Source organism: Zingiber officinale, chromosome 8B (genome assembly GCF_018446385.1).
Source record: "Zingiber officinale cultivar Zhangliang chromosome 8B, Zo_v1.1, whole genome shotgun sequence".
Classification (NCBI taxonomy): domain Eukaryota; kingdom Viridiplantae; phylum Streptophyta; class Magnoliopsida; order Zingiberales; family Zingiberaceae; genus Zingiber; species Zingiber officinale.
This window is the reverse complement of record NC_056001.1, coordinates 112,764,806-112,781,722: the sequence shown is the minus strand read 5'-3', so window position 1 is coordinate 112,781,722 and position 16,917 is coordinate 112,764,806. Positions and strand designations below refer to the sequence as shown.

Genomic DNA, 16,917 nt, shown 5'->3' with positions numbered 1-16,917 from the left:
ATAATTTAGAATAAGAGCACAGTTTGTATCTACGAGTGTGGAAACCCAATCTGCAATTAGTGTTCCCTATTTTGTACATTACACTGAGATTAACTTTCCTTTTTTTCCTTACTGATTTTGCTGCCAGGTGGGAGATTTGATTTATTTTTTGATTGCACAATATTGCATTTTTTTATGTGCCTTGTTAATATAATGCTCAGTTTCCATCGACGAATCTAACACGATTATGTAAAATCACCACTGTTTGCTGTTCGTTTTGCTTCCCATCGTTTATAATGTTTCCCCTATTTTTCCAGCTAGCGTTTAGCTATTTCCGGCAATATTTCGACGAGTCTCCGTCGAGCCACCACTCTGGGATCACTATCTGCTGGTTTAAGCTTCAATATTGCATATTCAGGTCCGAAATCACATCTCTTGTTCTTATAAGTAAGCTGCCCAAACTAATTAAATGAAAAATATATTTATACTTTTCCATCTCTTACATTAATGTCTTCTTTTCTTGAAAGAACCATATTTATACTTACATTAATATTTTCTTTACTTTGCCCTTATGGCCTTATGGTCTTATGGATTCGCATTCCTGCTGTCCTGCATGCATAATGCATTTGTAATGTTTAAAATAAGCAACTATTATTTACATTTATAATTAGTGTGTAATTATTTTGATAACAGAGTTGCTATTACATGTTATCTTGATTTAAAAGGTTGATAGTTTTTATTAAATCTTCTTCATGTAGTATGATTTAATTCCTTTCTAGTTTCATGTTGATATATCGAATAAATTGGCAGTTAATACTATTATCTTAGTTTTCTTTCAGGATGGAGTCTAATACTCTCCAAAATTCATCACAAACATCAAATACAATTGAACCTGAAACACAACAGTCCACTGCTGAAAAACGACCAAGGAAGCCTCCTAGACATATCAAGAGTAAATTTTGGGAGCATTGTATAAAGGGATCAAGGAAGTTGAGTGATGGAACAGAACAACAAATAGGGACATGCAAATATTGCAAAGTTGAGATCCCAACAGTTTACGGAAGTACTAGTGGGTTAAAAAACCACTTAGTAAAGAGGTGTAAGTCAAGTCCGCTCTATAAAGCAAGGGGGGATGATAAGAGTCAAACTATATTGACGAATGAGACTATGGGGCAAGGAAGTGCATTGGTTCCTCATACTTTTAATAAAAAAAAATGTGAATTGAAAGTGGCGAGATATGTGATTGTCGATGAAGTGTCTTTTAGGACTGTGGAAGGGAAGGGGTTTGTAGAATTATTACATGAATTACAACCAAGATTCAGAATTCCTGATCGAAAGAAAGTTGCAAGTATGGTTTATGATATTTTCTTAGTTGAAAAGGCTAAGATACAAAGTGTGATTGGCAACCAAAGGATAAGCATCACTACTGATACTTGGACATCCATTCAAAACATAAATTACATGGTAGTGACAGCTCACTTCTTGGATAGTGATTGGAAGCTACATAAAAGAATAATTAACTTCACAAAAATCACTAGTCATCATGGGGAAGAAATTGGAAAGATGGTTGAGGTTTGTCTAAGAGATTGGGGGATAGACAAAGTATTTTCAATTGTAGTTGACAATGCTTCATCTAATGACACTGCAATTGATTACTTGAAAAGAAGAATGAAAACTGAAAATTCATTGTTGTTTGAAGGGAAATACTTGCACTTAAGGTGTGCTTGTCATATAATTAACTTAATTGTTAAGGATGGCTTGAAGGAGCTTAATGTTTCAATTAAAGCTATAAGGAATGCAGTTGTTTTTATTCATTCTTCCCCATCAAGATTGAATAAATTTAGGGAGTTTGCCATACTAGCCAAGTTTTCTAGTACATCAACAGTACCTATGGATGTCAAAACAAGGTGGAATGCAACTTATAAAATGCTTGAAGTTGCATTAAAGTATAGAAGGGTGTTTGAAAGGATGACTGAAGAATGGTTGCCCTTTATGAATTATTTCAGTCAAAAAGATGATAAGGGTAAAGAAAGGATAGGGCCTCCAAATGCTGATGATTGGGAGATTTCAAAGGCTTTTGTACACTTTCTGAAAAAGTTTTATGATGCCACTTTGGAGCTAAGTGCATCAAAAAGTCCTACCTCCCAATTGCTTTATCAAACCATGATTGCACTACAAGTTGAGATTGATAGAAAGAGACATGATGATTCAAATCCAATTCTTAAAGAGGTAGCATGTGCAATGAAGTTAAAGTTTGACAAGTATTGGGGAAATTGGAATAACATTAACCCTTTGATATTTATTGGTAATATTTTGGACTCGAGAAACAAACTTCAAATGATGAAAGTCATCGTCAGAAAATTAGGAGGTACTCCTACAAGTGTCAAAGAGTTTGTTGATAGTGTCAAACAAAGCTTGGTAACTTTATGGATGGAGTACAAGGGAATAAATGATATATTGAATGTTGAGAGTCAAGATATGCAAATAGAGTGTGATGATGGATATGGCAGCACTAGTGGTGGTGGTGGACCTGGTGGTGGTCTTTGTGATGAATTGTTTGATGATGTGGAAGCACAAAATGAAGAAGAGCAACTTCAAGAGATATCCAATGAAGTGGATAAGTACTTGGCCGATGAGATTGAAAAACGATCTAATAAATCTTTCAATCTTTTGGAGTGGTGGAAAGGAAGTGAAACTAGGTACCCAATCCTTTCAATGATTGCCAAGGATGTTTTTTCAATTCCATGCTCAACCGTTGCTAGTGAGTCAGCTTTTAGTTTGGGCAAAAGAATTGTGGATCCTTTTAGGAGCAGTTTGAGTACTAAAATGGTAGAGGCATTGGTATGCACTAGTGATTGGCTAAGAGCGGAGGAGTTCTCTTTTTGGAAAGATCCAACTGATGATGACCTTGAACTATATAAGGAAATTGAAGAAATTGAAAAAAGTAACCATTTTTTATTAAATTAAGTTTATATTTATATCATTGTTAATCTAATATGAATAATAATGTTTCTTTTAACAGATGCAAATGCCAGTCAAGACCGTGCAAACACTTCATCTTCTCCCCCCTCCACCTTGATCTAACTTTAAGAGTAAGACTATATTTATGTTTACTTATTTCAATTCTAATATTTGTAACTAAATTTAGTTTGTAACTTTTGCAGGTCCTTTGAGATGTTAGAGACTTAGAGTTTCAACAAAATTATAGTTAGTAAGATTGCATTTATGTTTTCTTATTTAAATTCTAATATTTGTAACTAAATTATAGTTTTTAACTTTTGCAGGTCTTTTGAGACGTTGGAATTTCAAAAAATCTGGAGACACTTTTTTTTGTAACTAAGCAGTCTAAGCAATAGTCATTTAGTGTTACAACTTGTGATAAATTTGATGTGACACTTATTTTGAGTTTTGACTTTTACATGAAGCACTAATCTTGTAAGATATTTGATGGTTTATGAATTATATTTATATTCTGCATTCATGAGATTTATACTTGAGTGAGAATATAGTTGACAGTGGCTTACAAGAAGTATTGCAGGTTAATCTAAAATGTATTTGATAGTCATTTAGTGTTGCACTAATCTGAAATGTTTTATTTCATTCATCAATAGTCAATCTTATTATATTTTTCATCCTGTCGAATTTACTCTAGAATATTTTTAATTGGTATTTTATATACTTTGAACTATTAAGAAATAGGGTTTCCATTTGTTAATATATATGGATAAATTGATGTCAATCTGCATATATGTGCCCACGTAATGGTAAACCTCTAAACCTTCATTTGAGTTCAAACATGTCCAATTTTGTCTGGATTTTTATTCTTGAACAGGGATTACAAATAGTGACCTTGCCACATGCGGCCTTGGAGCTATTCAGGTAGTCATTTTGAATCTCATTTCAGGATTTTAATATAATATCCTAAAGTTTTAGTGTCCTCATCTTCTTACCAAAGGGACATCAACTATCTTCCAGGTGGTTGCTACTGGTGTTATCACATGGTTAACAGACAGAGCTGGTCGAAGAATTCTTCTTATAGTAAGCTTATGCGACATAAATTACCTTTTTATGCATCTATTTTAAAAGTAATAATAATGCACATGGAAAATCTTATCTGGTTGCAGATCTCCGCTGCAGGAATGGGCGGATGACACTAAGCCTTCTCCTAGTTTCTGTTGTTTTTTTTTTGGAGGTCAGTCTGGCAATAGTCAGTTTACTAAATTGATTCTAGTACCATGATTGTTCTGTGGCATAACTTGATGTTCCTTTTTAATGTGATCAGGCATCCTTTATACTTATTTCAATAATTTTTAAAATTTTTGTAATTGTTGATAACAGGGAGTCTTTTTGCAAGAATCTTATCCATACCATGTAATGAGCATCCTTTCTTTGGTTGGACTTGTGGTATGTATACGTCAGCTGTGAGTTTATCATTTTATGTAACAGAAGTCATTGTTTTGTAATCCCTAATCTATTATTTATCTTCTCATAGGCTTTTGTCGTTTCCTTCTCTCTTGGGTTGGGAGCAATTCCATGGATTATTATGTTATGTCTGAGGTATGTGAGGTATGTGAGTTAAAGCTAATTAGTTTACTCTCTTCAGAAAGATTGTCGTAGGTTACTGGTGTTCTTGTTGAATGTATGGTGGGTTAGCACATTTCTCTGAAAGTTTAAGAAAAACTTATTAACAAAATCAACGATTGATTCATCAATTATCCACAAACTCATTATATAGGTGCTTGTCAGCTTGTGTAATATACTTAATGACTCCGGTCACACAAGAATGCTTTAATAATGGGTATTAGCATGTATGTTCCTCCTGTATTTTGTTATAGTTAATTATTTCAATATAGAAATATAGATATTGAGGTGTCCGACACTGAATTATTGAAGTTTTACTATAGAATATTGAGTCATTGTGGTGTCCGACTATGAATTTTATATTCATTGTTTTATGAATTTTTGCTTTGTTGACAATTGGATTTCCGAGAAATCTTTTCGTGATTTTATGTTGTATGCGAAGTTCACACTAAGTGATAAGCATTATTAGTTCTGAGTCTTACCCATGTTTGTTCACTTGGGAAGTTGAGTCTCAATAAGCGTTGCGGTATTTAATTATATCTGCTTATGAGATTTTTCATATGTGATATTTTTCATAATCGTTATGCATATCTATATCAATGTAATACTAGAACTGTGGTACAGAGAAAGCTTAATCTTCATTCAGAGTCTTACAGGCAGTGTAGCAACACTTGCGAACTGATTGATGCCGTTTGCGGTAACAATGATTGCAAATTTGCTTTTGAGTTGGACCTCTGGAGGTTGAAATTCTGTTACCATGTGCTTCTCTATGAAAATTGACACCTATTTTTGTTGCATTAACACAGGATTTTTTTTCTTCTTCTTATTTATCTTTGCCAGGTACCTTTTTGATTTATGCAGTTGTGAGTGCCCTCACCTTATTGTTTGTCATAATATGGGTTCCTGCGACCAAGGGAAGATCTCTTGAAGAAATACAATGGTCTTTTAGATGAGTTCTGTAAATACTCATCAAGTGTGCTCTTTATATCTATTTGACTCGAGACCTCGCGGGTTCTCGAGCCAGCCATGGGTAAAATACCAAGATGATCAAATCTCGGCTATTGCTTGTACTTGTTGTCTCTTGTATAAATATGTAACTTTATATTCTTCTTGGGTGCAATCATTCTGAAGGTTTTGATCAAATCACATCAAAAATAATACAAGTGAAATCAAATTAAATATATAAGAAATATTGATCTCATGTAATACTGTTTTTGTTTGAAACTAGCAACAAATATAAAAAATGGAGAATTCTTCTTATATGACGGTATGACGGTATTTTACCGATACCATACCGACATTTCAATATACCGAAATTTTGGTATACCGAAATGTTGGTATAGTATCGGTATCATTTTTTAGAATACCGAATGTTTCGGTACGATATACGGTACTCGGATTTTGGTACGGTATACCGTACCGACCCAGACCTAAATGGAAGTGTCGATCCAAATGAGCATATCTGTCGCTTTGAGAATGCAGCTCTCAAGCATCAATACTCCTAGGGAGTCAAATGTAAGGTCTTTCTCATTACACTTATTGAACCCACCCAACAATGGCTCAATACTCTCAAGGAAAAAATCATACAGTCTTTTGATGTCTTCCATATTATTCTTGCATTATTTCTCCAACTCGAAGAGGTACTCACCTACTCCTCTTAGTCTCTTTAATTTCAAGCAAAAATCACAAGAATCTTTACGTGCTTATATACAAAAGTTTACCCGGGTCACTTTGGACATTCCTTCGGTCATACTTGACATTTTGATGGGCGCTTTAGCCCAGGGGTTGAAGGAGGAAGAGTTCTTTCACTCCTTGTCAAAGAAACCACCGTGAGACTATGAGAAACATCTCACTTGGGTTGAGAAATACAACAATATGGAAGTAACCTAATGAGCTTGACAAAAGTCAAGGGGGACCCGACTAACAGAAATTCCTGAACATCTTCCTAAACCTCGATCTCTTCCACGGCTAGTCCAACCACGCTACTCACCTTTTCCCGCCTCCTTTTGGATACCTAAGGAGAGGGCGATGCTTTTCTTGTGAAGAACATCAACTTTTGAGAAGACCATTTGTCTTTGAACGAGGTCCGTGACAACCTCAAACTGATGCTTACAATGCCTTTTATCATAAATATGGACAATGTGAGGGCTTTGCTCATAACTCTGGTGCTATTCCAGCCTAGACCTCCTCCTCAATACCCCTCATGGTCAGGCCATCTAGGTGCTATAAAACCCCTTATTTCCTAGGCCAAATCCACTCACATCGGAATCACAACATGAAGCTCCCGCCCTTGTAATCAATCGATTTGGGGAGTCATCAACATGATTTTTGGAAGGGTCACAGATGGTGATTCCAATCGGGCCCACAAGAGATATAGCAGGGAAGAATGTTTTTCTATTAGGGAACCTAATATGGAGACTAGGCATGTGTTAGGTTTTCGGCCAGAAGACCTAGAGGGTATTCCTTCCATTCCAGTTACAATAGCCAACTTTGAGGTGGCTCAGGTCTTCATCGATGCTAGCAGTTCCGTCAACATCTTATTCTGTTCAACTTTTGAATAGATGGCGATTAGTATGGATGACCTGCAGAATGTTAACACTTCCCTGTTCAGATTTTTGGGGGATGTCGTTCAACCCTTCAATCAAATTAAGCTCCCACTTTATTTAGGGATGGAGCCTTACCAGCGGATCATCTTGCCAATTTTCACAGTAGCGGAGGTTGTTTATGCTTATAACATTATATTGGCCCGATTGACACTTAATGCCCTACAAGTGGTCGTCTCACCCTATTACCAAAAGATCAAATTCCCTATAGAGGGTAAAGTAGGGAAAGCGTGTGGAGATTAGTAAGCAACCCAGAAATGTTGTGGAAATGATTCAGGTCGGAAAAAAAAAAGAAAACCAAAAGTTCAATTTAGGAGGACCAAGTGTTGGGGTTGCAAGGTTGCAAACATAGTCCCATATTAAAATAATTAGAAAGATCATGAGTTTATAAGAAAAAGATATCTCCATTGGTATGAGGCATTTTGGGTAGAGTCCAAAAGCAAAACCATGAGGGCTTAGGCCCAAATTAGACAATATCATACCATTGTGGAGATATCCTAATTCTTTTGATCCTAACAATTGATATCAGAGTGAGGTCACTCTTCACCGGACTAATCGCCGGAAGAAGCACGATCCAGAGTCATGATCCAAGATTGAACCATGAGGGTGAAACCTTGAACCAAGTAGGAGAGTCCCTGAGCAGGCTAGTGACCCGATGCTTGAAGGGAGGATCTGAGCAAGTCAAGAGTGACCCGATGCTCGAGGGGAGCTACTGAGCAAATCAAGAGTGACTCGATACTTGAGGGGGGACCTTGCGGTCATTTGTTTTAGAGGGGATTGTTGGAGTTGCAAGCATAGTCCCATATTGAAAACACATTGGAAAGATCATGGGCTTATAAGAAAAAGATATCTCTATTGGTATGAGACCTTTTGGATAAAACCCAAGAACAAAACTATGAGGGCTTAGTCCCAAAACGGATAATATTATACCATTATGGAAATATTTGAATTCTTTTGGTCTTAACACCAAGAAGGACAACCTATGAAATAAGCCTAAGTTAAGTCTAAAAGAACCTCTCGCAGGACCCGTTCTAGTCATTTTGTTTAATTCAAGGAGAGAATAATTTATAATCTCTAAAGGATCCAGTTAGATGCAGTCCTTTGAGTATTTAACCCTTCTAGTTATCTCTTTTTAGGCCATTATTTCCCCTATCCTTGAAAAAGATGCATTCATTAGACAATGGCCTAGGAAAATGTCAATTAACAGAAAAAGATAAATATTTTACAGCCATACAAGAAACAACCCGTGGGCTATGACCTCCTTGTTATAAGTTTTGGCCTTTTAAATAGACAAGGGCACTCCAGATCAGTGCGAGATTAGAAGGAGGAGTTGAATGAGATCTTGGTTGTCGACTTTATAGCTTATCAACATGGCCCTTCTTCTTTTTGAGCAGTTGAGCTGGTTCCAAAGATGGGGTGATCTGCGAATCTTAAATAATCTTCTTCAACTCAGCTTCACGACAGAGGGAGTTGGCCAACTGTCTCAAGGCTTCCTCCTTCGATAGTTCTTCCCTATAAGCCTAGTCCTCGAATGTCTGCACCCTAGTTACTGTAAGCAATGTTTCTACTTGAGCTGCCTTTCAATCTGCCTTAAGGATTTTCCATATCCCGAGCAAGTTGGTCTCACTCCTATTGAAGATTGTCTCGCCGAAAAGTCTCCTGGGTTGCTTGAATACTGGCGGCTTTCAACCAACTATGATGGAGGTGTATGAAAAATAAAGGGAATTATTGTTTTAGGTTTTTCCTCTCCCTCTCCTATACCGCTGAGATAAAGGATGTCGCCACCCTTCTTGTCGCCACCACCACCCACCGCCAGTAGCTCTTGCTGTCGTCGGCCCTTTTGGTCACCACCCCTAGCCAACAGACGTCCGACGCCATGGGCAGCCACTATCCAAGAAGTGAACAACAACCTGAAGGTTGTTGTCCCGATTGGTATTGCCAGGTTGCCCTTGTCGTCAAGCACCAAGTTGAGTCATGGGATTCTCTCTCGAATCACATCGTCTCCCTCCTTTGGCTAGTACCAAAGAGGAGACATGAATTGTGATGTTGTGAAGTCATCTTGAAGGTATCTCGCGTAGATATGAATAGAGGCAAGTCTTGTGAGGATGGCTAGTTGATGTCATTTCCGTTAAACATCATCCAATAGGTATAATTTCTAAACGAAGTTATTTTCTATGATTATGTCTACATATATATGTTCTTGTAGTTGTGTGTGAAGTGTGTTATAATAATTTAGAAAATTATTATACTTTCGTTATGTGTTTTTCAAAAACAAAATTTTTGTACGCGCATAGAGACACCAACAAAATTCTTCTGTGTCTTAGTGATGAAAGTGGATCTTCCGGTATCATTCATCTTAACATCTCAGTGCAAAATCTTAGGGAGCATTTAGTTTGCATTTTCCCTATTGTTTTCTATTTTTATTTTCTGAGAAAATGGAAAATGTGTTTGGTTTGCATTTTCCACATTCGTTTTCAAGAAAAAGAGAGCATTTTCTAAGAAAACGGAAAATGTGGAAAAGTCATTTTCTCAAAAATGAGAAAATGCGATTTTCTGGAAAATGAAATGAAAATGCAAACAAACCAAATGCTCCCTTAGTGTCCCCACATACGGTGCCAATTTGTTCTTGCCTGAGATCGACGGAGGATGAGCCACCTATGAGCTCTCTTCTATGTTGACGAAGTCATCGAATCTTTAAAGAAGAGAAGGAAGGAGGGAGCCGAATCAATTGGAGCACTTGCGAAGCCTGGGAAGGAAAAGGAGAGTTAGAATGGAGGTCAGGGGTACCTTGACTTGGCCACTCTGACACTCAAGTCAAATCTCCGGGGGAGGTGGAGAAGAAGATGAAAGTGAATGAGGAGATGCAATAAGTTTTGAGCGGTTATGTGCTTGTGTACCTTTACCCGTTGAAACGGGCTCCTTTTATAATACTACCGCAGTGAGAATGGTAGTCATTTCCTCATTGATTGGATGTCACATTCTAGTAAGGAAAATGTTATATCAACATATCACTGCAGTATTACCGCCGTATCCTACGGTCAAGTCACCCACGTTCTATATTTATAAATCGCTCCACATGCTCTGACAACTCGTGTTATCTCACATGTTGCGTTAGTCCATGTGTTGTACTACTCACAATGTCATACCATAGGATATGGAATTAATTGGGCCAAGGGTTTGACTTATTAAGTAAAGGAGGGTTTGATCGGATGAATCGAAAGGAATGAGCTAAGAGTCATGTAGGTGGGAGAGCTCGATCGGCGAGGCCGAGTAAGGAAGGAGCTGAGTAGTGGAGACGAGCCGAGTGGTGATAGCTTGTCGAATAGGTAGAGCTATGCTGAGCAGTGGAGACGAGCTGAGTGGCATTGGCCTGTCGGATAGGCAGAGGCGAGCTGAGTAGAGTAGTGGAGACGAGCTGAGTTTCTTGTGTCAGGGTGAACTGAATCGAAGGAGTTGAGCCGAGTTCCTAGTGTTAGTCGAAGGAGTTGAGCCAAGTTCCTAGTGTTGGGGTGAACCAATCGAAGGAATTGGGTGAGTTGAGTCCAAGGTGTCGGATAGACGAATTGAAAGAGCCGGGTGCGGGGGTCTATTTTGACTTTCACCTCTGCTTGACCTTTGACCAGACAGCAAGATAGGACCTCACCACGTGGAGGCCTCTGCTATCCTTCGCATTAGTCAACTTATTAAATGAATGCACTAATCGCCAAAGTTTGTTTCAACGTAAGAAACAATTGGTATAAAATAATGCTGTGGTCACTCACTTATCATCATGGTCATCAATATTGAGTGCCTTTAGCAGCTTAGGCTAGGATTCGTGGAGTGTCTTGACAAATTAAACTCCAACAACTTGCTTTGTAAATGATAGAACTCTTCGATCGACTGACTCTGTAGAATATAACCTAGTCGTGTAAACTGTACTACACTTTCATAAAAACAAGTAGACAAACTTCTCAGGTTTTATCCCCCTAATACCAAAGGAAAATTAAATTGTCTAAACCTCATATGGAACTATATCTAATACAAACTCAAAATGAACATCTAAAATAGCATAAATAGAAGAGATAATTGAGATGTTATACTCATTAATAAGTTACAAGGACATTATTAGTTGTTCTCCCCAACCATAACCATAAGTCTCATTGAAACCTCCAAATTGTTGAAAATAAGTATCCATGGTTGCTTCTAAGAAATTTCCTGTTCTTTCACTAAAACACTAACAAATATGATCAAAAGACACAGGAACATATAAGATCAACCACAAGGATTTTTTTGAATATTAAATCACTTAGAAAAAAAATTAATTTTTTTTATATAAAAGCAAAAGAAAACAATCCTAAAATCATCAAACACCGCTATAATTCCCTAGAACGATGGCAATTTTTGATAAACTTTTTGTCATGAAGCGATTACAAACAATTGATTACCAAACTCCTCTAGACTAGTGCAGTATAGAGATGACTCGAGCTGTCTCCCAATGTATGTAGTCAATGCATGATAAATCTAAGAATCAAATTATTCAGACATGGGGTTTGGATTTTCAGCTATAAATGCTAAATAAGAATAATGAAAGACAACTTAACCTAACCTAAACTATAACGGTAATGAATTAAAGAAGCGCAAAGTGATTAATGAAACTTAAGCATCTAATGGAACCTAACCTAATCTATCCAACTTGCATGAATAGAAAAATAAAGAAACTAAGATAATCTAGGAAAGCAAATCAACTCATGAAAAGAGAGAAATCCAAACTAACCTAACTACCACATTAAAGAAAAACAATCAGAAACAAAATTCATTATCAACCTTAATTCCTCTATTAAATCAATCAAGAATGTAGACAGTTACTCTAATTGAAATTATCTACTCGAATAGGGGAAATTGAAGCCTGCATAAGAAAGATCGCAATTCATCAAGAAAACAAAGGTATCCCATCAAATGGTTCTCACAGATTAGCTAGGGTAACACCAAGCAGGGCTTGATCAGAAGTTAAGAGGAGGCTCGACAGTGATGATCGATAGTGGTGATGATGATCATGAGCTGCGGCTGGAAGATGAAATCCATAACAAAGAGAATCCTCTTAACCCTAGTGGATGTTCAATTAAGTAAATGACCGACGATGGAAGGTGTTGGTGATCGGTGATGGTTGGCGTTAGGATGTAGATGAAGCGATGGCGGAGCTTCTGTGGTGGCCCGCAGTCAAAGTAGGGAATCCTCTAGACTTCTCCAATGGTACATGATGCTAGATAAATGAGGAAGAAGAACCCCTTGACCCCGATAGACAATAGTGGCTGAAGCTCCGGTAGGTGGCGGATGGGGGAAGAAGATGCCTCGGTGGATTGCATTGATGGCGAGAAGGTGGATGGACGATCACCAGAGGAAGGGAATCCCCTTGACCTCGAGTTAATCGACGTAGGTGGAGGAGATTAAGTGGAGTGGACGACCCAGAATTCTTTATATCTTAGATGAACGACCTAAATTGCTTCAGATTAGTCCTCCTCCTTGAGCCCTATAAAGATCACATTCAAATAATTAGCATATAATTCCCTGAATATAAAAGAAACCGTATCAAAAGCCCAAAATGAATCTAACTCATTAAATATGATATAAATGTGAATTTAACACACGAGAAGATAAAAAAGCATGAATATAGAAGCCTCAATATCGCGATAAAATGATGGTTATGAAATCCCCACATTTATTTTTGCACATCAGGGCAAACAAACAAAACTATGAAACAAACTAAAAATTCATCTCCCAAATAATACCCTAGCAATACTTCAAAGATTATAAAAGGTAATTAACTAAGAACATCTAAAGATCAAACATTCATGAACACAATCAATCAATAAGCATGGTGGTTTCAATCCATTTGATTAACTAAGAAAGATGCAACCTCACAAGATAAATGTATCCACTCTAACTCTCACAATCATATATGGAAGTGGAGGTTCACTAAATGTCACTCATACCATTTCATTACCATAAACTTACTTATTTTCTAATTCTCCACCATGATCAAAACATAGTATGCATGAATCACAAGGATTTATTAAGAATAGAAATAGAGTAAAAAAGAACTAAGTGAAGCAAACAAAATAACAAGAGAAAATGAATCAATGAGTAATGAGAGTATGGGAGGAGTAAACTTGATGAGTTAGTTGCAACTAATATTGGACCTTTTTTTACCACTCATGGATTCCCAATTCTAGAAATCACTCAACACTGCAAAACAAAAGGTTTTCTCAAGCTTTTCTCTGATCGGATAAATGCACCAAGAACTTGGCACGCTATAGGTTTAAGGTTGATACATTCATTCATAACTTCATTGGCTTAGTTCTGGACCTTGAGTTTCATTGGGTCTTGTTTCTTTCACTGCTGGAAAGTTAGAATTTCCTTTGTTGAAAGGTTTTGAATTGAAGAGTTAAGCTTATCACTAAATCCCATTTAGCACTGAACCAATAAGGAATCAAAGTCAATGTTAGTGATTGCAAACAACATTAAAAACTTGGCACTTTGTGATTTTTGTTTTCTGTTGATTCAATTTCAGAATGCATTGCTGAATTCTGAGATCCAGAACCAATGATGTGGGTTGTTGTTTCTTTATATTCCACTTTCAAGAACTCACTTCATTTCTTGTATCAGAATTCTAGAACTATCGAAATGTTTCACTGAAATTTCAGAAACTGTGATGTCCTATCAAGCTCTTTTAGTTGGAGATTTCACATTGACTGTACTTAACATTCTTACATCTCAACATCCTCTAAATTCCTGATGTGTATGTCGATTGGCACATCACTCAAACTTATATAGAAGCTGGTAACTTTCTCCATTTCTCATCACTATCAATTAAGAACAGCTTATGATTTTTTTCAGAGTTTATACCACAAAAGGATTGGAAACAGAAGTCAGTTTCAAAAATTGAATCCACTGAGACTACATGCTTTAAATCATGGTAGTCTTGAAGAATAAGGGGCACCAAATGACAAGAGATTAATACAGGCTCAAATTTAAATGTTCTAGTTAGATAATCGCAATCATGAATTGGCACACAACATGTAATTACTAATTAGTGATGCATTAGTTTCAGAATTCATTTCTGCACATTCCAACAGCAACTCAGCAATCTTTTCCTTTCTACTCTTGTCCTAGTTCTTCCTATGTGCAGCACTTCAGCAAGATCAAAGATAAAACGTCTCTACTCAGCTTGGATAAAAATTTCTATCATTCCATCCCAATAGCACTAAAATCAGTATCAAAAATAGAAATGAGGCCAATTCTTAATTCTGATTTCAGAATTTTCAGACCCGAGGCTTAAGTTTCAACATTGGGATTTCAAATTAAAGTAGCTTCAGTTTAGATCCTGCAGAATTCAGCTGAACAAGGACTCTCATTTAACACTAGAATGATTGGAGCTTCAATTTAAAGCAATTCTAAATAGAAATAACATAAAGAATTGTCACACATAACAAGGTTTTGTTATTTCAGGCTTTTTTTCTGGTTTTTGCTGATTTAGTTTTTGTTTCCTCTTCTTTTGTTAGCTTAGAACAACTTGGTGTGATGTTCCAGAATCTCAGTTGTACTCCCCACTTCAGCTATGAACCCTTTAAACTAGAAGTATCCTCTGCATTTCATGAATTCAAACATCAACTTCAAATTTCAGCATTTGATAGTTCTGTTCTATTTTTTTTTTTAGCAATCTAATTCAAGGAAATAGACCTTCAAAATTCAGGTTCAACCAGAGCATCAAAGGTGTTAAATTGCTCAAAGGGTTCAGCCATTCAGCAATTAGTTCCATACTCAAATTTAGGATTTCAGATCCCAACAGTTTCATATTTCTGCATTACAACAGTTTCAGAAATAAATTTTAGAAACCCTGATGAACTAACTATACATTTCTGCATTACAACATGTATCCCACTTTGATTTCCAATTGAACCAACTATACAACAACTACTGATGAAACATCCAAACAAATTAACCAAACTATCAGCAACTTCACTCAATACAGAAATTAGAAATCTTTCTTCAATACAGAATTCCCTATTAGAGAAGTTGCACACAACTAAACTCAACAGTCCAACATCTTAATCAGAATTTAGTCAAATTTGTCACTCGACTATTCGAAACAATTAGAAAAATGTCCCTTTACTCCATTGCACAATATCATAAACTTGACTGAAATTTCCTCCTCATGCTCAAAGCATAAAAATATATATGTACATAAAAATTGAAATGTAATATTCAAATATAATATATCTGTCTCCATGATCAAACAACTTTAAGATGAGGTTTTGTGATTACTACTCTAGTACATAATTTGTTAGATTTCACTATGTCAAACCATATACTTATAAATCCAAATCTAATGTCTCTAAAATTCATATATTAATTCTCTTAATTAGTTTATCAAATTTATAAATATATTGTCAATTATATTAATTTTTAATTCATACTAGTCATCGCATGCACGCGTTGCATGTGTAATATGATGCATGAATAAGCATAAATTAGTGCCCATCCATAAATTAAACTTGGTAAGGGTGTGTCAGGTCTATGTAGTAGTGCAACGTAAGGGTGACGTTTGAGAACCCCAAGCAGCAAGTTACTAATAGACTTTTTCTCATAAAAAATTAATTTATTTTTTTATATTAGGTATTAAACTGATAAGAACAAATACTACATTTGATTTTTGCCAAAAGACCAAGAAATTAATTATAGATCATTGGAAGTTAGAGACCATTCAATTATTTCAGCCATTAATTATAGATTAATGGCCATTAATTATGGTAGTCTCTATTAATGTCAACAGTTCGACCATTGATAGCCAAAAGTGATGATCGTGAAGGGACCATTGTAGGGTTCTATGTTGGGATCGCATGTTAATGGCTTACAATTATCGGTATAATGATTTCAATAAATTAACCTTATGGCTTACAAATATACTTTTTGTTATTAAAATATCTAGAACAAGATTTTACCTAAATGGATGTTTTTGAAACAAGATCGGTCCAGTTGTAGTAGCACTTCGATTGAACCGGTTTCGATTGGTTCAACTCTCAGGTACAATTTACAAAACACACTTTCTCGATTGTTCACCATCATGGTGACATTTTTAATTATCCTTCTTTTTTGTCAATTAGTCAAAGTAAATAGAAGGTTGCAAACACAATTAGCATCGCCAACATGTTGGTAGCTAAATCAATATGTTCTTCAATAGAATACTTTCATGTACATAAACATTATCTGAAAGTTGAATCCAAAAGAGTTGATTTCCAATTATGCTATCCGATGAATAAACTACAATGTAATAGGAAAACAACAGATTACCTCGCCTGCAAAAAATAGATTCGGCGTTACTTTGCTTTCCATGATATTTAGTGATATCTACATTGCAATATAAGAAAAGGAGAAAGTGATGAGTAAAAGATAAAGAGAATTTTCTCTCCTTTTGATTGCCCGTGGAGTAGAGCACAAATCTCAGAGACTGGGATGCTTCCGGCTGTGACAAATTTTGTAAGGATCTAGAGCGCTAAATACGCGGAAAGCGCAGCGGAAAAACTAACTAGATCCTTTCAGAAGATTGATGCGAAGGAGACCGTATACTAGTTGAGATGAGAGTTATACCTTTGTTGCGTAAATATGAACTCCCGACAGCAACTTTATCCTCGGTGGATCTCAGCACGATCAAGTGGCCGTGCCTCTACGGTATCCACACGAACATGTTCCGTCCGTCTCACGAACTCACGATTTGGAG

General features: G+C 36.3%; 1 pseudogene; it reads right to left on the bottom strand.

Annotated features, from left to right (window-relative positions):
- Nucleotides 1-15,698: 15,698 nt before the first annotated feature.
- On the bottom strand, nucleotides 15,699-15,875 carry LOC122018168 (annotated as a pseudogene).
- Between the last annotated feature and the right edge of the window lie 1,042 nt (nucleotides 15,876-16,917).